This window comes from Anser brachyrhynchus, assembly GCF_964034855.1.
Source record: "Anser brachyrhynchus genome assembly, chromosome: 5".
In the NCBI taxonomy this organism is placed as follows: domain Eukaryota; kingdom Metazoa; phylum Chordata; class Aves; order Anseriformes; family Anatidae; genus Anser; species Anser brachyrhynchus.
Genome location: NC_137699.1, coordinates 6184433 through 6207829, shown reverse-complemented (window position 1 = coordinate 6207829; position 23397 = coordinate 6184433). Strand labels below are relative to the sequence as shown.

The 23397-nt window shown below is 36.3% G+C and overlaps 1 long non-coding RNA gene across 3 annotated transcripts in view; it reads right to left on the bottom strand.

Annotated features, from left to right (window-relative positions):
* Positions 1 to 23397, bottom strand: part of LOC308195236 — a 303868-nt gene that overhangs the window by 255323 nt on the left and 25148 nt on the right. For all 3 annotated transcript variants that reach the window (XR_013951363.1, XR_013951364.1, XR_013951365.1), the window contains exon 2: positions 14352 to 14480. This is a non-coding gene — a long non-coding RNA (uncharacterized lncRNA). The remainder of the gene's footprint in view (positions 1 to 14351; positions 14481 to 23397) is intronic.

Here is a 23397-nt window from a genome sequence, read left to right as displayed (position 1 = left end):
GTCCCTAAGCTTTTTCTCGTGCAGCTTTTGGGAGAAGAGGCTTGTATCACCTTACTATCAAGTTTCCACGTGAATTGATTTTAGACCCAGCTCTAAAAGCAATCTGTTACCAATCTCTTCTGGGGCACCTAAGAAACCCAGCTAGCCCAAACAGTACCATAACGGTATTATCCCATTTTCTGCAATGCAGCCAAACACATGCAGAACTGCTGTTCGCTTATCTCCAGATTCCCACAAAGCTTGCCTTATTAGTTTTAAGTGCTTGCAACAGCACACCTGTGCTTGCATTCGTGTCCCCAAAATACCCTATCTGTCCATATCAGTTTGTCATCAATGCCAGTCTCATTAGTTGTTTTGCACAGACCCCTGCCTACCCAATGTGAAGCTTACAGTGACTGACATACATGTCAGCATACGCCTCTTTCATTGGAGTTCACATGGAAACAAATCCAATGACCCATGGAGATCACAGAGCCTCAGTCAGAAACTCAGGTGAATGCTCGATAAGTCAGGGTGGAAAAGCAGTTTTGAGGCAAAGAGCCGATAGCAAGAAGCTCATTTCTCAGTTTTTGCTCTTAATCCAACAAACTCAGCCAGCATAAAAAGTAAATAATCACTGAATTATCAGTTGTTTCCAAAAGTTATCCAATTACATTATGTGCTCACTTTCTGCTGATGAATTTTCCTCACATCCCTGCCACAGATGCAGCTACTGTTTTGTACTCAGGTGCAGGCTGTCTCAAAGGACTTATATAGGCAAAGACTAACTCACACAGAGACATGCGTGCTGTTTTCTCACAGACCCTTTTTTATTTGGGGCTTTTTCCTTTGTTCTTCTCAATACAAAGTAAAATGCAGCATCCAATCATTTTGATGCTTCCGTTCACTGTAAATTTGAGCTTTAATGCATGCTCCCCACCTGCTTCATAGTAGTATCTTTGGCGTTGAGTTGAATTAAACTTGATAATTGACTTGATAATTAAACTTAAATAAGGTTGTTGTTCTTGTTTGTTTTCCTCCTTTGTAATATAAGTAAAAAAAATACTGTATATTTTGCATGTGGAAAATTAACACACACAAAGAAGGCATAAGGACATGAGCGCTAGGGCCTGATGTAGTCATCAAGAATTTGAGATAAAGCGGCTCATCTAATTTTTATACAACTGGTATGGTAACCCCCAGCCTTCAACCTATTTATTAGTCCCTCTAAATCTGAATCTCTAACTCAAGTATTTGTTCATCTGACATCTGAAATCCTTAGCAAGTTTGGCAAAAGGTTTTTAAAACCAACAAAGTTTCTTGCATAGTTGACTTGTACTATCTCTTCTGCCTTTTTTTTTAAACATTTAAGACCAGAAAAAAAAAAGTTACTTATGATAATGTTGAAAATGGCTAGAACAAGTTTATTGACTACATTTCTGTACTCACTGTTGAAGAGAGCTTATTACATTAATTTCTACCTTTCGAAAGAATTTTCTATATTTTTTATATATTTTAATTTCACTTTTTTAACTTTAATTCTTAGTACTCTAATGATGTTCAAGTTCTTTATCACAGAAGTGAGTGAGTGTTCTATGGTGATGGTGAATCTAGTGTTGATGAGAAGCTTATTAAATGCAGTTGATATAATTTCAAAGAGCTGTGAGGAAGGAGAACTTTTCTGTATTTACCCCGCTTGTCACAATGAGACAGCTCAGTACAATTCTCCAATATAACACAGTGCATGAATTTTTTCACAAGGTAACAGAGTCTTACGAGATGTGCATGTACTCCATGGGGGGAGAGAATACGGATATGGCAGATTTATGCCATCTATTACCAATGCACTGTCTTGTCTTGTATTTCATTAAATTTTATTTTTAACGTTTAAAACATTTAATCTACTGGTTCAAGTTTGGAAGTATGTATCAGGTGATGGAAATTCTGTATTGGTAACTGGTAGAAATAAGATTCTTCTATAGAGTTAGAGAGCTTCTGTGTACCTAACAGGTGTGCTAGACTGTACCATACTGACAAACCAATTCATGTGTTCCACTACAGAAATTCTTAGCGTATATCAGTCCATCAAAATTATTCTTCTCAGGTCTACTGATCACAAGATGAGATCAGTAACTCTTCAGGCCCAAAGAAAGAACATTTGACTGCTGTTTTCAGATTGTGCATCACAGGTACCCCAGTGCCATTTTATCCTCTCCCACAACTCAGTCTCAGTGAAATACATTATTCTGAGTCGCAAAAATCTAGATATAGTCAAACTGTAATCAAAACTTCTGATACTGGCATTCATGCCTGCATTTCCTTTCTCCATTGTCCTTGATGAGACTTATGGTTCTCTGATATCCTTTGACAGAAGGAAGGAAGAAAGGAAGGAAGCAAGGAAGAGAACTCTGACATTTTTAGCAGAAAACAGGCAGATGCATACAGGCTCTGGCACAAAGTCTCCGTATGAATCAATATCCTGACTGGAAAAGAAATAAAGATCTTCACTTCTTTGACAGAGCAGCTGCTAAACTGTGCCCTCCTGGATCCATTCCAGACTGTCAATGGCACAGATAACACACGATGCTTCTGTACACCTGCACAATACAGTACTTCCCAGAAAGAACAACCATACAATTTCCCAGAAAAAATAAGAAAGTTGTGTGCACTATGTTCATTAGCAACTACTTATTTAGTCTGGAACTTGCCACTGGGAAATAAAAAAAATTCACTGATGAACCTCACAACAATAAAGATGAACCTTTCCAAAGTTAAATGTACAGAGAGCATGTAAGCAGGCAAAATTAATAGAAAGTCTCCTTCAAAGGTGAGCCTTTTTGAGCTCACTTGCTTTTAAAAAATATATTCATAATTAATTGAATACAGCATAGCACTAAAATGGATCCAAGCTTCAATCTACGATGGAAATATGCTGATGCAGATAGGAATTATACTTTAACTTCTTGTGACTGATTAAGATAAAAGGAGGACTACAGTTTAATTTTGCTGTGCAGAAGTCCTCTTAAAAGCTCTCAAAAAATATTCTCTAAAAAGAGATACCGGAATTTACACAGGATAGGAATTAAGTTATGAAAAGAAACAGTAGACAGTAGAAAAAGCCATAAATTCCAATGAAACCACAGAAAACACTAATAATTTAGAGCACCTGTCAATCTGACTGTTCCAGAAACAAAACCACATTTAATACTGAAAATAGAATATTAGAATATAGAATATTTCTTCAATTTGCATTTTAAATTCTACCTTACACACTGTGCTGGAGAAACCTTCCTCCTTTCCCTAACTTCAGTGGAATAATACTTGGACAAAGACAGTGCCGGGGCAATACCCTTAATGCAGTGTTTTACTCCATGTAGACTGCTTGAAGGTGATTATTTGATCTTCTGCCTGATACACACAATAGAAGATCTAGTCAGGTAACGGCTGGCTGATTTAGAGCCCTGCCACAAGCAACTTCCACTCTGTTATTTACAAATACATGTATCATTTGCAGGTTGCCTACAATCTAAGTGAGATTAAGAAATTCTTCACTTGCACAAACTCTAAAGTAAATCCAGGAGAGAAACATACCAGATTACTGCACTTAAAGATGAACATATTGAATGTTATTTCAGCTACAACATTCAGACTCAGATTTTTAACTTTCACTGTAAATTTCAGTGGAAACCTGGAAGTACATAAAGGCATTGATGGCCAGAGCTGTGAAAATCTGTGTATTTTTAGAGGAAATGCTGGGGAAACACACAAATTCATCAAGGCATTTTATTGTGCTTGGATTTCCATTTATTATGTGACACTACAGAAGCTACTGGTTCTGTCCTGAAAAAGCATCAGAAATCCTACTAGCTAAGATAACATACTTAATGACTGTGAAGACAAGTTTCATCACTGTAAAACAGGCATCATGTTCACTCAGTTCAGTATCTAAAATACCAAATCTATTTTTCACTTAAAAAGTATTTTGAATTGGTTTTACATCACAGTATCATAGCACTAAATAGTCATCATTGTTTATTCACAATGGCTCTGATAAGACTGGCAAATTACTCACAGTCTCTTTCACTTAGTAGTTCTAGATATAGCCAGGTTTGATTATTTTGTAACAGCCGGAGAAAAAAAAAAAAGCTCTCCTCAAAGCACTTTGATGGGAGAAGTTGGTCAGTCTGCTGAGTTATTTTACAAGTACTACTACAGACATAAAATATTTATGGACATCTCTAACAAGTCTGAAAGTACTACTCACCAACACTGCACACAGCTATTTCCAGCAGGGTTAATTGGGACAAAAAAAAAAAGAAAAAAAATGTATTAGACCTAATTGGGAACCTGAACCTACAGCAGGTACCAGAAGTTAGTTCCTAACCAGCAGCTCATTAAAAAACAAACGAACAGAAACAGACAGCACATTAAATTCTAGCTTCAGCCACGATAGCGTGAAACATAAGTGACTGACAGTATTTCCACGAAGTATCTGTCATAAAAATGCGATTTCCTTCCCTCAAAACATGCCTTCTTTCAAAAGCTGTCAACATGTTTATATGAAATCAAAGGGAATTGCAAGCATTTTTTGGACAAGAACAGAACTCAGGGTATTACAGATAAATTGAAGAAGTCATATGAAATCAATAATGTGGCGTTCAATGAAGACAACCACAACTGACTGTGGAACTGTTAACACTTCATGCCCCATAGCAGAGCTAAAAATCTCACTTAATTGAGGATTCTTGTCTCACTGTATTATTGAGTTTAAATACTGAGGGAAAAAAAGACAAGATAAAATTATCTTGTTACTATCACAAAATTAAACTTTGCAGTCAGCTACAAGTGTTTCCACCTAGAACTGGTAACGTGGATGGAAGGACACCTTGCAGGTCCATTTGTTTTACCTCCAAATAAATGGCTAAACCTACAAATTCAATGTTTATTCAGTGTTTGTTTCTGCAATACATACTCCCCCAGTTCGTCTCAGCAAGTTATAATCCATATAAACTGTTTCTCTTCCATTTCCACAAAAAGCACAAGACACATCCCAAACTGGTTTCCACTGTCAAGAGATTTAGGATTTCCCAGCTGGGTTTGATAAGGTTGACCTAAAACTCTTGCCTTTTCTTAGAAACGTGAATACAGTGAATATATTTGTCTATTTTTATGATGACTGACATATATGTGATAAATGCAAAATTAAATAAAAATCCATTATTCACTCAAAACTATAAAAGAACTAGCGATACTGATAAGACACTAAGCAAAACATACTGAAAACTTCGGCACCTGTAAATTTTTCTTTTGCGACAACTGTTCTTTCTGCACTTGCTGACATTACTACCTTATGTAAAAGCTTTCATTTCCCCTGATCAAGTTCATTCTATTACACACTACAGAAGGCATTATTCTCTCCCTCGTTTTCAGTTAGCCTAAGGGATTTTTGAAGATCATAACCACCAGGATTATTATTCAGACAATACTGCTTACAATCAAAGGCTGAACTGTTCCACTGCCATAACACAGCAGAGTGGAAATTCAAAGCAGATGACAGATTTCTATTGTATTCCATAGCCTTATTAAATAAGGCTGCTACAAAAGATTGCTTCCTAGACAAAGAACACTGTTTATGGTATCCCCCCCACCCCCACAAAGTTGAATAACCACTTTCCAAAAACCGCACATAGGGACAAGCAGAACTCAGCTACTCTTCCTGTATATAGTCAGGCAAAATAATACAGTGACATGCATATGATACTTAGGTTGTGTCTTATAAAATATGTTAATATTTGTGTAATCCTGTCTGCCACCTGCTCTCTCTCTCAAGCAGCAGCGGATCTGTATATTTTTTTTAATGGTGCAAAAATAACCCTACTGTTTTCCTTCAGAACTCTCATTTTAACTTTTTCTTTTACTGCAATGTTTAGAACAGCATGGCTAAGCTTTTGGTCTGTTCTGACCAGTGCTCATCAAATCATTCAGAGCCACTCTATCATGAGTTTGCATCTCCCATCTGTTTTTATCTCACTGAGTTTTTGTCTACTTTATGTCAGAAGCTCTTCAAAAGCAAGGGCTATAATATTGTTCCATTTATAGAGCACCATATACATCATTTCCTGAATAAAAATGCAAAACACTGATGGATAAAATAAGTAACAAAAAGTAGTAATATCACAACTAGCCGTTTTTTTAACTGCAAGAATTTAGTCACAAACACTAAATACACTATATTCTTACTTATATGGAGATTTATAGATTTTTCTATGAGCATTCAGTGTGTAACTAAGGACATCAACCTGGGTTAGACCTTGGACACAAGACTGATTTACTGTAACTTCTCAGTTAATTGCAGTAATAGACTGGGGGGTAAAATAGATTAATTTCTTTTACTGTTTCAGTTTAAAAGCATGCACATTCTCTCTCACAATTGTTCAGCTGAAGTGTTGTAACTTGAAGTGTTGTAACTTAACCATGTATCTCGGTCCTTAAAATTTTCTCTGCAATATCAATATAAAGTAAAGAACAGAGTGGTAAAACCGAAGGTAGACGCTGTGTGTATTCTACACGACAGATTTTTTTTCTTGCCATCCACTGTGGCTGTATACTTTGATCAACTAGGAAGCATATCTGCTGGACTAGCACAGAGTGCAGCACGAGCCCCTTTGCAAAGGTGACTGAGAACATATTTTCAAAGGCTGGAGACAGTCATATATTCAGTATATTCACACATTGAGTACATTTGAGAGAAACCAGAGTGAAGATTGTAGCATAATGGGAAGTACCACAAAATTCCAGTTTAATTTTTATAACTAATAGTTCAGAAGTTTATCAGAACATCAAGGAAAGGATAGGGCTGAGAACTATAAAAGTATGCATGATATGGAAAAGTGCAAAAATCATATCACAAGTTAGCAAACTCTATGATTGACTGGCCACCCTTACTAATAAAACAGTGTTTTGTCCAATAAAAGAGTCGCTTTTGAGTTTAAAAAAAAAGATCTCTCCAGATCTTTGAGAAATATCAGGTTGGAAGCTCTGCATGGAACAGCCACTCTTCAGGGGTCTTCACAAATTGTGCTTCCAAACTCATATGTCCCCACGAGTGCAAGGAACACGGAAATAAATGTACTGACAACAAAATCTCTACGTTTTTGTATTTAGAGCATTCATAGCTTGCCTCAGTTTGTATATGACAGCTTGAGCTTTGACTTGCTATTTTATCTTCACTATATTATTTAGGAAATAAAAACATTTGTGTGGTTTTATCTTACCATATTAAGTTCCCTTGCCTCTATATTTCTTACTCATAAAAACCTCAGATTTCTAAGGTAGCAATATAAGAAACAGGTAATTGTTGTTTCAGATAGGTAATTAGCATCAGGAAGAGAAATTCTGAATAAAAAGATACTTTGCAATTGAATCGGAAGAAAGGCTTTTTTCAAAACAAAGTCGTTTCTGGTGCAAATAACTGTCCTTTACTCCATGTCCTCTTATTGGGACATTTGAAACTTCTCAAAGAGTGATGGTGGACAATTTTTTTATTTTTTTTTTTTGCAATTAATTGATTAAAATAGTGGCAGTCTTAAGAAAATCACCCTGTTACCCTTGTTATCCTATTACAGAAGTCATTGAGTGTGAGCATGGACTCCACTCAGCAAATATTGATGCCAGTGATTTTATGATAAACAGGAGCAAAAATATCCATACACCTAGGTACCTTAATAATTTCAGAATACTTCTGATCTTAATCTAGAGTTTTGAAAGAAAAAAAAGAAAAGGGGTGACCACTGGAACTATTGAGCAATGTAACTTCCATGATCTTCAAGAAAGCCTCAGGCTCTAAACTATCCTGAGCATCTAGACAATGATGTATTCACAGCGTTGTGTCAGTCATAAAAAAAGTCAATAGCACAAAGCTTGAAGAGTCCAAAAGTACAAAGTTGAGTCTTCAGTGTTTATAAAGTGCAAGCAGTCCTGACCTGGAGAAATAATAATGCTATTCATCTGTACCTTAAAAAAATGATGGAATCACTAAGTAGAAGAAAGTTACATAGCATATTTGAAGTAGAAATCTGAAAGAATAGCCAATATGGATTTCAAAGGCAAAATTTTCATCCATAAAGATGGTTATAAAAGGTTACAGAGCTGATTATGGCAGCTCATTCAAACTGTTTGATATTCAAAAGGCACTTGATGACATCTCCTGCTGAAAACCATAGGGAAAAAAAATGGGTTACACAGAAGGAAATATCCTATGGTGAGCACTAATTGCGTTCATCTTTTATTTATATATGGAAACCTCATAAAATATTGTCTACTTCAATGCCATCCAAATACTTCCCAGATTGAGCTATATTTAGGACTCTGCTCCACTCCCTGGATATGGACACTGCCACATTCCAGGATACAACTTCTCTGGCTCATGAAAAATCCTAAAATTCTAATAGCAGAGAGACTTACTGATGTTTTTTGGTTTTGTTTGTTTTGTTTGTTTGTTTTTATAAAAATTTAAGTTAGCACAGTTTTACCTTGCCTGATCTATCTGCACTGTTCCATCAGCATCATCACAAACTACCAACAAGTATTAATTCCAGTGACTGCATCCTTGTGCCCTACCTAAATAGCGTTGGTATGATTCCACTGATATTAATGTCATTCTTCTCCAAGACTTTGGGTTAAATTTTAACCAGATGCAGCTTCTATTTCTAACATGTTCTCCTTCCCCCACACACACTTAGCCTAGCTTCTTCTGCTTCCCTGCTGTGTATGTTTCATAAGACCATTCTCTCTTCCTGAATTTATCATTTTACTAATGACAAATGTTACAGAAAGTCAGAAAAAAAAACCTTTTTCCTGTGACTCCATACAACAAATTATGAACATGAAGAACTGTTTTTTTCTTATAATGTCAGTTACAAGCACTCATACGTTGTAGCAACATGCAAATATAAAAGAACTTTAATTTGCAGATATTCAGGCAGTTGGATTTTGTGATCTTTGTAGGTCCTTTCCAACTGAACTATTCTATATTATAATAAGCACCTGTAACCTGAAACATCTTCACTGTAAGTTCTGGATAGTATGCAATTTGCCTTCACAATGGAGAGTTGAGTACGTGGTTATCTCAGGAACATGCATCTTAAAACAGAATTACTCAAATCTTCTGTGCTAACACATTTACACATATGCTCATAATACTTTAGTGAAATAGAGAACCTATCATTCGTACAAGTAACAAATTTTACAAATAAACATAATGAAACTTATATAAGTCCATTAACTAAAGCTGTTTTCCATTCTCAGGTTAATGTATTTTTTCCAGTTAATTAGAGGAAATATGGACAAATTGTTTCAAAAAGCCTAATCCAGAAGATGAATGCATTCTTTAAATCACAACTAACATCTTACTTGTTTTGTTTGAAAACCTAGAATATTTTCTATATCTATCATTACACTAAATGGTAAAATCGAAAGGGGGTGGGGAGGGAGGTGGAACAAAACAAAGGAATTGTATGAAAAAAATTCATCATTCTGGAAGTTGAAAAAGATGACACATTTAAGTATTTAACTAGCTTCCGCTTAAATAAGCGGAAATATATTCTATGTTCAGTATTGGCAGACATTTGACTTCATGCCTGTGTACCTGTGCTTGTCTAGGTCGATTCTTCCATAGATCTATTTACTGCCAAACACCTGAACGTAAAGCCCTCTAGTTAGGAACTGAGCACGCTAATCCTGCCTGACTCCTGGGGGAGCTAAGTGTACTCAGCATTTTAAAAACCATAAACACTAAAACAAGAAAAACTTTTTTCAAACAAGTTCAAAGAATTTTATTTGCCCACAAATAAATTCTTGAGTCATTTCAGTGAAGAGCACTGAGTAATGCTGAAACTTGTCTTCTTAATATTTTTAAAACAAAAGACCTTGACTTTTCATTTTGAAATGAAAAATTGAATTCCCCTATAGTTAATTTTTTTTAAAAAAAAGCACTTTAAGAGTAGGCCTTAGCTATTCTAGCAAATTAATATGCACAAGCCTGTTTGGCCTTAGGCCAGCTGACAGGGAATGACTCACATCCACACTATTGAGAACCCTTTTCTCCTCCAAACAGTCTGCATACTAACAGCTTATTGGGAAAGGTCCCTGGACAATGCTGACTTAAATCATACCTTGGTATTGTTTGCAAACTTGGCAATGAGCTCAGGATAAAATTGAGCCAAACACCTTTTAACAAGTGCAATTGTACAGACAATGAAGCTCCAATACCCACCAGCGTTCCATGGCACTATTTAATTCACTAGAATTAACATACCCTTTATGTTCTTGAACTGAAAAATTATTTTTTCTATGAATCCAAATACTTTTTTTTTTTTAAACTAAAAAAGCAATAGCAGTTGCACAGGAGCCAAAAGCTTTTTTCTAGTTTTGGGCTCAAGTGGCCTAATCATTTCATTTTCAACATCCTGCCTTGTGACAAATGCATGGACAAGGGAAAGCGGCAACGCAGCGTTTATCTTACCCACATGCTAGTTCCAGTAGTTTTATTGCAGCATAGATATTTAGATTTTCTACTCCTGTGGAAGGCTGTACAGTGAAAGCCTGTACCATGATAAGTAGGTGATGAAGTTCCTCACTACACATTTTAGAGATCCTAGATTTATTAAATATCTAACACTTTCTAAACAAAGTATTTGAGCACCATGAAATTTAAATCATTTTTTCCCTAATCTACTGCTGTGAAATGTAGATGCCCTCGTAACCTCACTTCACAGAATCCAAAAATAACTACAATCAAGGGAAAATGAGAGAACGGTCCTTGTAGAAAGAGACGGAGTGAGGAGACAGTCTAGTAAACTAGACTTCTCCTGTGAAACAACCGCTGGAGACACCCTTCTCTTTCCAAAAGGCAGGCCTCCAGAGATTGCACATTTACACTTCAAGACACAAAAGTCCTTCAGGGCTGAGAGACAATCAAGTGTTCAGATTTTAGAGTTCAGTATATGCAGCTAAATCAGAGTCCCCTATACCTGTCCAGTTCCCACAAGAGGTCAGTGGCAACATCCACCAATCCTAAACCAGAACTCCAGCCACTGGATTGTTCTCTCTTCCTGTGTGAATGAAAGGTTCTGCACAACATCAGCACAGAAATTTGTGTGCCTCATGCAGCATTTTATCAAAGCAGCTGGTGATCCACCTGCCTCCTATAATACAGCAACTCCTAAATTTTGTTTGACTTGAAACTGGAGATGGAACACAAGAAAGTTCATGGGCTAAGTAACAAGAAAGAGGAGCAATAAAATTTTGCCTTCATAAACACCCAAGCAATCCACAGATACTATTTATCTTACAACTAAAGTTTTCTCTTTTTTTGTTGTTTGTTCGTTTTATAATTAAGCTTATCGTTTTCTCATTAAATGTGGTAAAAAAATAAATATCGAGTTCTTGGAACAGCAAAGCATTTTTTCCATACTAACAGTAGCCCTAACCTTAACCTTTTTTTAAAAAAAAAAAAAGCGTTCTTGCTTTTCACTCTGATAAGCTCTTCAAAAGCATCAGCTTCATGATCTTCTTTCTTTCACCGTCTTTTTGCATATATTACATACTGCATATATGCATTATAATCACATCATTCACAAGTTTCTGACCTTTTTTTTTTTTAAAGGGTTTCACTACCATAATCAGTCCTTGAATGCGACAGGCAGAGAAAAGAAACTCCTAGATCAATATGGGTTTGATGAATGGTCTTGATCTCGAGGTCCTCATTCAGTAAGCAGGCAACTATTGTGCTATGTGGACTGCAGCACAGGATTAGGTGAATCAGGCATCCCTGGAATATATGCTTCGTAGGAAATCTGCCAACAATCACTTCCTGCAAGACAATTTCTTACCCAGTACTTTCACTGTGACATGTCTCATAACTGCTGTTTTATGACCCTGTTTGGTTTTCTGCATCAACTGGGATGATATTACCATAACGACAAGCCTCTATTTAATGAGACCAATTATTCAAAGGTTATTTCTAGTCTTGTGACAAATCATAGGCTTCTGCTACTTCTTTTTCTCCTCCAGTGACTGAATATCAAGAGTAACCTCAATTTCCTCATTTTGGAAAATTTGTTGTGAACACTGTATGTCCTTACAAGACAGAGGAAAAGTACTGAATTTGGAGCCAAGCTTAAGTGCTGCAGAGAATAAAGGGGAATTCTGCTTGCCCTAATGAGAGGTCCCATGGAATAAACTGAGAGGTCATTTAACTCTTGTCAACACCAGATATCAAAGACTATAAAGAGATTACCGTAGTAAAGTGCATGCTTTTCCCAGTCAAAGTCCCAAAAAGATTTATTTTCATGTTTTTCCTGTTTTTCTAATATCTGTGATATGCACACAAATTTTTGGGAAAGGTGATAATAGATCAGAATAAAGCGATATGCCAAAAATCATAAGAAAGCCAGTGTTCAAGCTGAGTTTTAATACTGACAACTGTTGCACCATGCTTCTTCCTACTGGAAAAGACTTGCACACTATGTTTGGTACAATGCTCACATCTAGTGATAAAGGAAAATATTTAAGATCTATTAGCTAACTTGCCAAATGTGTCAGTATACTGGAAATGAACAGACTGATGTGATTTGTGTCTAGAGAGAACGTGGGCTTTTGCTGTTCGAATTTCAGTCTTATAGCACTCTCTGAACTACCACACTTGTCTTTACATGCATGACAGCCAGTAACGTCCAACTTCTGTGTCAGTTACTGCACTGAATTACTCCAACAATAGCAAAGTTGAGAAGGGATGCAGATTAACAGGCAAATAATAAATTGTGTAAAAAGTGTCAATCATAGAAAATGAAAGCAAAGCAACTTCACATAACTAAATTTCATTTTGATTTATACTGAAATAAAGGCTCTGAGAATAGCCATAAGTAAATATGTGGAGAATAATGGAAGATACTTACTGAAGGAGGATTCATAAATAGCAGTAAATTCATTTTGGCTTGGTTACCCCAATCTTTAATCACGGCCATGCTCAAATTCATAAGCTTTTATTCTGAAAAGTTCACCACAAGAATTAGTCATTATCCAGCCATGTATTTCTTTAGGCTTTTCTGAAGTCACAATTTCCTTCACATTTCCACAAAAGGAGCCATGCAGCTATTTTTTGGGTAGTAAATTGAACATAAATTTTTTGTAGATGAGCACTTGAAAGGCCTTACTCCATACAGACATGAGATAGATATGATCGTTGACACTACCACCTAGGCTGACATGTGCCTTAGGTGTCCTCTAGTCTTTGCATGTTTCTTACCCATGGAAAGCAAGAAACGGAGGAAAGTGAGAACTAGCTTGCACTTGAGTCATGATTTAAAAGGTAGTCATACAAACATCTAGAACAATAATTTAGATATAGTACTACAAAGTCTTTTACCTACATACTTCAATTTATACTCTTGGGAATTGACTAAAGAAATACTTATGAATGTGTCTAAGCCCATCGTTTCTAAACACTGCATGAAACAAATATAGACATGATCCAATTTTATAAATTCAATGAGTCCCGGGTATATATCTGTATGTTTTGTTGGATAGGAATGTTAACCTTTATCATGATCTTTGGGTTTAAGTACATATTCATATTATTTATGCACATATGAAACACACAAGTATCTCATGTTGCAAGGATATGTCAACTAGCCTACTGCTCACAATAAAATAAATGAATTCAACTTAAATGTAGATTAATATTGCCCAGTATGTTCTATAAATCATTACAGTATCAGAAGAAAAAGCAGAAACTGACAGGATCAGTATAGTATAGTGGTTTTACTGTAGAAACAATATGAAAAGGAATAATATTCAGTTTATTAATAATGTTGCTATAACCTCTTATGAAATTTCAGACTCAATTGCGCAAATGACAGTTTGCTGCAAAGTTTGATGAGCCCAGATTTGATTCTCCCCATTTTTTTCTCCTCTTCACTCTCACCAACTCCCCAGAAAGATATAAATAAGTACCTATGAAAACAATTTGCCCCCTTGAACTTCAAAGGAATAACTATGTATGGAATCTGCGCTTCAGTAAGAATTACATGACCTTGGATTTTATCAGTTGAAAATATATACTTCTCTAAAGCGTAAAAATGAAACTACTTAAGCACATGACAACATTGATAATTTAGTCTGAAAAATATTCCAGTGATAACTAATTAAAAGAGTGAAATGTGAAGCAATGAATGACGTTTCTTCATACACTATATCTTATCTACCATTTCATAACAAGAATGCATGATGCATGACATTTAAGAAAATCAGACTATGAAAATTAATTGGAGTAAACTGTATAGACAGGCATATAGGCCTATAACAGAAGTTACCTTGCCAACAATATCCTGATGCAATCTTCTCTTATTTCAGACTTGCGGGTATTGGGTGACATGTTCTAATGCTTCCTCAAACACAGCAGTAGCATTCTTCTAAGTCTGAAGGACTGTAGACCTGGATGACTTAAGAAAACAACACAACAGTAAGAACATTCCCCTATTAAACACAAAATTATTCAATAATCGAAGAGCAGCCATGACAATTTGCCAAAATCTTAGAAATATATTGAAAAATAAAAAAATGCACAGTAGTGTGTGGGAACCTGGATGAAGACTGTGATTGCATGTCATCAAAAAACACTACTATCTTTTATGTTTTCCTGGTTACATGAGCTTTACATTAATATACTGCAAAATTCTGCTCAAATACTTGTAATACCTCTAATTTCATCTGGTACTTCATTCAGCTTATTTTTTTCCTCATTTTCCCTGTACTTTGTTGTTGTGCTACAGTTAGACACATTCATACCTGCTTCATAACCTCCATACTGCCAGAGCAGCCCTCAGATGAGGGCTCTCCAGAACAGATACATCAGTGCCATCATCCCAATTATGTTTCTTTCTTCCAATAGATGATACTGGTACTAAGTATTAGCATGAGTGCAGTATATATGAAAGTGGTAAGTAATCGTAGAAACAGCTGCCCAGTCTGGCCATTGACATTTGAGGTCAGAACAGGATCTCAGGAATTTCACGTGAGCCTACTTGGCACAAATAAAACTTCATGAAAAGACACAAAATGATCTATTTATTATTATAGTTTAAACTTCTCGCTTGTCCAAGTAAAATCACTTAGACAATTTAATTTGACAGATACAACATTGTTTTTTTCCTCCCCGGGAAGCTAGAAGCTTACTAGGAACTAGTTTACTAAACTACCCTAGATCTCCTCTTAGAATAATCCAATTAATCTATCTAAGTCAAGAAGAAAAATTATAGAAAAAGTTCTGATTTTTTCATCAGTTATATTCCCACTGAAACCCAAATGACACTTTCTTTCAGCTTATTTTGTTCTCTCAAAGTCCACACCTAGAAGGTACCTAGAAGATCGACTGTGATTCGTCAAGAATTTTTCCAAATACTGTTTAACATTTTATCTAATCTTTTTATCCTATGCTACGCAGGTAAGCCCTAAAGACATCCTTCTGCCATGTTAACATGTACTCAAAAAAAATTAGTACAAGTATTATAAAAATTTTCAGTAATCTATACAAGCTTTTTCCTCTGAGATGTTTGTGTACATATGTTTTTTGTTTGGCTTTGCACTTGTTTCTTTTCTGAAGAAAAAAATAGTATATATGTTCTTCCCTGAAAGATCAAGGAAAATAGGGATGCTAGAAATCTATAAATAAATAACAGCTACTTTTTCCCTCAGCAACTACATTTGGTCCATGATAATCTAACAACAGAACAAAGTTTGTGGGAAGAGAGTATCTTTATTAGTCTAATTAACATGGTTGAAGACAACAGACTGGAAAAAAAAAAGGTGAACGCTGCATGATTATTTATTTTTCCATATATAATCAGTTACTGTAATACCCTTCAAGATTTCCATCTCAATTAATGGTTTTATTGCCAGTGATGATTTCATCACTTTGGCACCTGCCTGTTCTATCCATTGCCAAGAATCCCTCTTCTAGGCAGTAAGAAAAGATTGTGGCCCATGCAGCATCTACATAATCTGTGATTGTTGTTTCTATGGAAACATGTCTTGTAGCTTTCCCAAGCCAGCCCAAGTCAAGTTAGCCTCTACGTCATTTTCTTTTATTTCATTATCTTCCCCTTAACCATCATACGATGTTTTACTCTTAATCCTGTCTTTTTTGGAAAAAAACTATGCTAGAGCCACTATTTGCCCTTTAGTTCTGATTCGTATTTGTTTAACCTTGATTGAGTTAGCAGATTTCTTCTTGGTGGACAGCCACAGTTCATCACAAAACGCACACAGTACAGTTGTTGACCTCTTATCTGACTCAGTCTGTCAAAAATGAATCCATTTCACTACCTTAGCGGTCAAGGATTTTCTATGACATTCAAACTTTTTACTACTTAGTTTTTCATATCTGCAGGCTCTGTTTCCAAGTGCTGTAGACTCTTTTGATTAAAGGATCTTTCTACCTCCTACATTAGGCACGTTCTCAGGAGAGCATGCCAGAGAACGCTTATCCAGCCAGCCAGGCAGAGTGTGGAAGCCAGCTGACATCAACCAAAACATGCTCCAGTAACTTAGGAAACAAATACTTCTATTTGTGTATTAACTGTTAATCTGAAAAGTACAACTATTACATTAATTTCCCTAGCTGCTTTAGTAGGTAATGTGTCAAAACAAATCTTATTTTCACACCTAATGGTTCTTTTCTTAAACAGTCTTCAAATTGTCTGATCTTCTATTTCCAGTTATTTTATTTCCTGCGTGACTGATCACAGCAGGTTTCTCAAGCTTATCTGTCCCTTCCCTTCAGACAGAGGAATGGTAGTTCCAATTAGAGCTAGTTTCAAAAGCTTTCAAGTAAATAAAACACTAGCAAAACTGTACTTGTTATTTTCAGCACCAGATGAGAAAACATCCAGCATCCTCCTACAACACTGAGGCTGAAGTTTTCAAATAAGTTTAAGGAAATTTGGTACTACTGACACAGGTCACTGTTGACTGCATACAGGGAAGCTCCCACAAGCTCTCCTGCCATGAAAACTTCCTCCTAGTAGGACTGCTAAGAGGCAGCACTGGATACTGACTCCCTCCTCTTGAAGTTAATGCTCTTATGATGACAAGATGGAAAACAGTCATTTTATAAAGCTCTAGGTTGAAACCCCTGTGGGCACTGTTGCTGTTGCGTTAAAAATAAAAATGAGCTCTTCCTAACTGTATATTCTCTCTACATTCTCCGAAGATGAACAATCAAAACAGCAGTCTGATTTAATCTTTCAAAATTCAAAGCAGAAAGGAAGAGGGGCTTCTTGTCTCACCCAACTGAAGCTCCTTACAATGGTCCTTGTGACTATAAAGAAAGTATCTTGATGTCACTATGACTAAGACAGCCCATCACAGCAGCAGACACAAAAGCGCAAAGGGGGTGTCTTTTTGACTAGCTCACATCTCTGTAATACTCAGAGTTTTTCTCTGAAGGCTATCAGAAAGTGTTTCAGAGCTCCTTGAACAAAATCTTCCAACTTGGCTTGATTAATTAGTGTAGTCAGAACCCTCTTACAAGACCAGTATTATAACTTAATTAATTGCCTAATGTTTCTTCTGCCTTGGGAAATTTGATTAATGGTCTTCAAATAAAACATCTGGTCATACACTGAAGCAATCACTCACTCCTCTAATGGTATACAGATCATAAAGGCACTATGATTGCTGCAGATAATGTACATGAAACACAGTCTGCTGCTACTGCCTCTATTGTTCCAGAGTGCAGCATCCATTTTAAGCATTTTTCAGCCAAATGTTTTTCTATGCTTGATTTCCAAGCACTTAATCTCTTTGTTCATTTTATATGTAAATCGGTACACCTCCCAGCAAAACATTAACACGTCCCAGCTTGTACATACTGCCTTTTCATCATATTCTTCAACTTGGACTGATCCTAGCCTTCTCTCCAGGATGTTCCCTCTCTACCACACTGACTTCTTTTTCTTCAGAGAGCCATGCCAGCTCTATTACTTCTGAATACAGAAAAGATACTGAGCTGTCAAGAAGAGTCTATGAAGTCACTCCACATCATTACATGAGGTCCTACCACTTCAGCATAGGATGATTCGGACAACCCTTCGTCCCCACACAGAGCTCCAACAGCCAAGGATCTGTTATAACATGTACTCACCTGCCTGCTCATACAGGTGCACCTGCAAGTCAGCCCATTTTATAGTTTCAACTAAGATGGAGCCAATTCTATTTGGTGCATGTCCAGGGTACATAGTAGATTACTCAACTTAGTACAAAAAATTACACAGAAAGTTCCTCTGCAATATTCCATAGGATCTGATGCAACAGCACTGACATTGCGCACTGTGTCTGAACCAGGTTAGTACAGCTTAACGTGTGAAAGTCTTTCCTAAGATGCTTCCAAAACACTTCCAGTCTCTCAAAAGCAGTTGTTATATGTGAACTGCAGTTCTAACTCCTGAAAATCTGAAACACTTCAAGAAGGAAACTTAATTGTGTAGTCTTTTTGCCAAGGAAGCATGCTACCGGGAAACAAAGAACAAAATTTTGTCCTACTATTTCAACACTGGAATACTTTACGAAGTGCTTTAAATTAGGAATTCAGTTTTTATGTTCTAGTTTTTAAAACATGAGTTGAGATTCTGGTGGTTTGGTTTTCCAAGTCCAAAACCAAGGTGATTTGTATCCTTGGATTTCAATAGGTATGTGTCACTAGAACTTGCTCCTAATACTTGCAGGAAAATAAAAATAAAAGGAGTGATTTTTCAAGCTCATTAAAAGGTGAATTAACACTAATTTTTCCTCACTGATGCACGTTATTGTATATTGTTCACAATTAATGTCCATAAAATATTTTGAGATCCTTAGCTATAAACAGGCATACACATGGTGCTTGTAGGTACATTCTATTGTGGTTATTAAATGCTATGTAAGATTCTGAGAAAATTACTTGTACTGGAAATACTTGCATCCACATTAGAACATTACACATTTACTTTCTGTAGGAATGGATTATATTTGCATATATCACAGTGAAAGGAATAGAAAAAAAAGAATAGAAACCAAAGATCATTACTCCTCTTAACAGCATCAATATATTCTTATCTTTTCAAGCCAGGCACTGAAAAGAAGCATCATTCACTTGATAGGTGGTTATCTATTCCCCCACCTGCCCCCCACCCAGCACAAATATTTAATGATTTATAGTGATGCATTTCTAAAAGACTTTTTTGGACAGATTTGTGGGAGCTATTCTGGGTACAGGAAGGCACCTTCATCTTTTGAGACTGCAAATCTTAAAAGGTATTCGACAAATGAGGAAGATAAAGTCATATTTTGGAATCAAGACAAAATGGAGAGTAAAAGGTACTGCCTAAGGTAATGGCTATTAAGCTATTTAGAGTGCTTTCAACTGACAGCACTCATTTTTTATCCTCCTAACTTGCAGAAGCCAAATGACAAAATACCCATTTGAGGCAGTCAGTGACCAATCATGTCTGAAACATTCAGGACAGAAAATTCTAGTGTTTATTTTTGTCCAAATTAGTTTGAAGGATATCTGAAAGGTAAAAGATCATCAGGGTCTATCCCATGATGGATATTCTATTCTGAATTGTCTCCAGCACTCCCAGAATAAGAGAAGAAAAGAGAAAATAGATTGAAGATTTGTGGTAAAACTTTGTAAAGCAAGAGGAGGAGCTACTCATCCTGGCTCAATAGCAGAACATTGTCTGAAGCCAGAATTTTTTTATTTTTTTTTTTTAAGCAGTCTAAGTTCATATATGAGACTACTTGTTACAGCAGGGTGATCCAACTGGCAGTCAAAAGAGCCCATAGGGCAACCTGACTTGGCTCATCAGCTCTGTCTTGAAGGCAGGCAGGCAGGCAGCAGACGAGACTAAACAGAAAAACAGGTAGCGGCAGCACATGAATAAGTGCTCAGACCCAGGTCACAGTGCAGCCCAGCCCAGGCCTAGAGTCCAGAACTAGGTCCAGTTCCACAGTTAGAAGAGGCTTGGCTGGCAGGTGGCATAAGGACTGCTGTGATTCCCAAGTGTGCAAAGCCAAAACAAAATCATAACAAAGGCAGTTAGGCATTCAGCCCTTAAAAAAATCCTCTATTGTTCAGTTGTTTCAGGGCTCGGTCTGCTGTCCGATTTCTACACAATATATCCTTCTTCCCCTGTAATACAATAAAAAAGTAGAAAGAGCGCATTCTTGGAATCTTGAAAAAACATCCCCACCAAGACCCATCACTGTTTGGTTATTGCATCACTAATCCCATACTGTGCCATTAACTACACTTAAATCCACATGATATAACAAACTTGCACCAGATTTGATCTCGCACACTTCAGCCAATAATGAATTGATATGATAAATATTGGTATGCATGAAAGCAAACAATTAAATTCAATCCTTTGTCTTCAGGGAGATTAAACATAATACATGAATGGACTTGTATGTTATTTTATTATAAAGGCCATTAGAAAAGTAATAAATTGTATGTAACGTAGGAACGGGGCTACTGAATGCCTTTTGAACTTGCTGTTGGTAACTCAAACTATCAAAACATCATGCTCCTAAAAAATAATATTTAAATAGATACTCTAAATTAAAAAAAAATCAAAATACTAACATGTACTTGATCATCTAATGCATCAAATTCTGTCTTATTTTACACTTCTCCACAAACTGGCTGCAATATACGTGCAAAAGCTAGCAAATATAACTAATGTTGTAGCTACAATTACGTAAGGATATAAGCCAGACAAGATATACTAGGAGATATACCTTTTATGAGGATATACCTTTTATGAGACCAAGCGGTACAACTATAGGGGAGGGGAAGCTTTGAAACACACACAGCTTACTTCTAAGTTAATTAGCGTGCATATAAGTGTACACACACGCAGGCCAGGCAGACAGAGTTTGAGTAACATGGAACACAGGCCTTTGTCCAAATTTAGTCTCTTTTGTTCCAACTTTACTCCAAAATTCACATCTTTCAGAAATCTCAAAGAAGGCAGCACTACATCAGATGCATTATAATTAGTTCTGGTAGAATTGAGGTTCTTTAGCCTCTTTAGCCCCATAGGCAGTTCTGAGAATTAAAAGCCACAATATGCCCAGCTCCCATTGTTTGTCAGTTGTAATTAAGTAGACCTTCACAATTTGTTTTTCCACAATATTTTGCACACAGATAAGGTTCTTTTAAAACTATCAAAACATGGTTGACTTGTATTTATATTAAGACAGGACTTCTGTTTAATTTAGTACCCAAGAACTCATGCTGAAGACTGATGTTTGATACTACAGAAAACTATTTGTCTGAATATTGTAAACTGGCAGACATTCCTGACATTAGGACAGATGCACGAGAACTACATTCTGCTCATTGTTTTCTGACAGTATAAAAAGTATGTTACCTTATAAATAAAAGATTTAACCGTGCTCGCAATTGCAAAATTTATGACTGCTCCTGCAAGTGTGTGTGGTCCAGTGGAATTCAACTCCCTGAACCAGTCTTTTACAAACACAATAAACTACCTTCAGGCAAGAGAGCTGCTTTTTTATTTATGGGTATATAGTTAATATTACAAGCAGCTGTGAAAGGGAAGAAAGGATGGCAGCACACATGAAGCATCGGGACGTTCCAAAACAGGTAAGCATAAGCTTCAAGAAGAGTCTTTTACAGTTCAGTCAAAAAAAAAAAAAAAAGAGAGAAACCAGTTCTGATACTCATCAGAAAAAAAAAATGCCTTTTTTTTTTTTTTTTTTTACAAAAAAGATTCTTTTATAATACCAATATATTGCATAATGATATATTTTGGAGTCAATGCTCTTTCTCATGCTATTTCTAGCTGCATCATTCTCATGAATATGTAATATGAACAAACAGGACAATAATGAGAACCTCAGCAAGTTTGTAGAAGTTCCTTATCTTGGTTCTCAACATACTAAAGGACTGGAGAATTCTGCTGACATGAATGCAGACCTGGCTAAACCACACCACCTGAAAAGGTTGAACTCGAGTAAAAACGAAAAAGAAAGCCAAACAGAGGACCAGATCCAGGAATAATTACCGCTTAGCTCGAGGGCATAAGCAGGAATGAAGCTGGCCCACTGCAGAGAAGTAAAGTTCAACTTAATAGGACGCTTGTCCTGAAAAAGTAATGGTGGGATAAAAGCCACATAAATAAAGCCAAATGTAGTCACCATTTCTGCAGACTGCTTTTAGGGATATTTTACACCACCTTAGAATTTTTTTCTCACTTTAGACAGTTCCTTAAGCACAATTCCATTCAAGGATTGGTTACCCTAAGGGTCTAAATCCAGCACAAAACTACCTGCATGCTGTTCTATACTGAATCACTTTGAAGTTTTTTTTTCAACACCCCTGTAAACTGTTCAAACTTGAGATCAGTCACTGTGCGCATACATTTATGACATAGAACAACATTTTCTGAATAACTAGTCACCAATTAACTCTTTTAATAGGCAATGCTATGCTTAAAACAGTAAATTTTCATCCTCATTTCATGCTTGATTGTAATGTCAGCTATAAGGTTGTAGAACATCCTCCCCCTCAACACTACTCGGAGTAAATCCCATCTGATACTGTCAAACGGAGCATTACAGCAGCCAACAACCATCCATATGTCACAATCTGGGGGAGGCAGGGATAGTTTACAGCTATTCTATAGTATAAAGGACACTGCTTTGGAGAAAAGTATATCACACTAATCAGGTAGTTGAAGAAATTGTATTTCTCATTCAGCATAAATTAGCTATTGCAACCCCCAGGAATCACCCTTGGTGTTTTGGAGTAAATTAAACTTCTTCTGTAAGAATTAGTCTGTGCAAAAGCCCTGCTGGGCAAACTGATTTCTCCATGTGTATTTTCCATTTTGCCTACATACAGTTAGATTGTAGGGGAATTGAAATTTCTCATGGGATGATGTTCATTACAAAAGGTAATTGGGATTGCAGTTTCTGAAGCTTCTGACCAGTATGAATAAAGGTAAATACTATGTTTGTTTCGCTACAATTGTAAAATCATTGCACTGCTTTCAAAGTTTATTAGCCCAGTTGTAGTCAGAAAACACTAGGTAATTAGGTTGGTAAAACAGACCCTCAAGTATACAATTGCATCCCCATTAACTACTTTGGATACAAGTCCCACAGTTGCACTCTGGTTTATGACATTTTTCATCCAAAGCATACTTCACTTTTCACGTTTATGACTGAAACACAGTAACCTGGAAAAAACATAACTACTTAATAATGCAGAGCAACCAGATAAGGTTTAGATGGCAGAATGAAAATGAGTTTTGACTAATTTCAGTAAACGGCAACTTCAAGAAGAAAAAT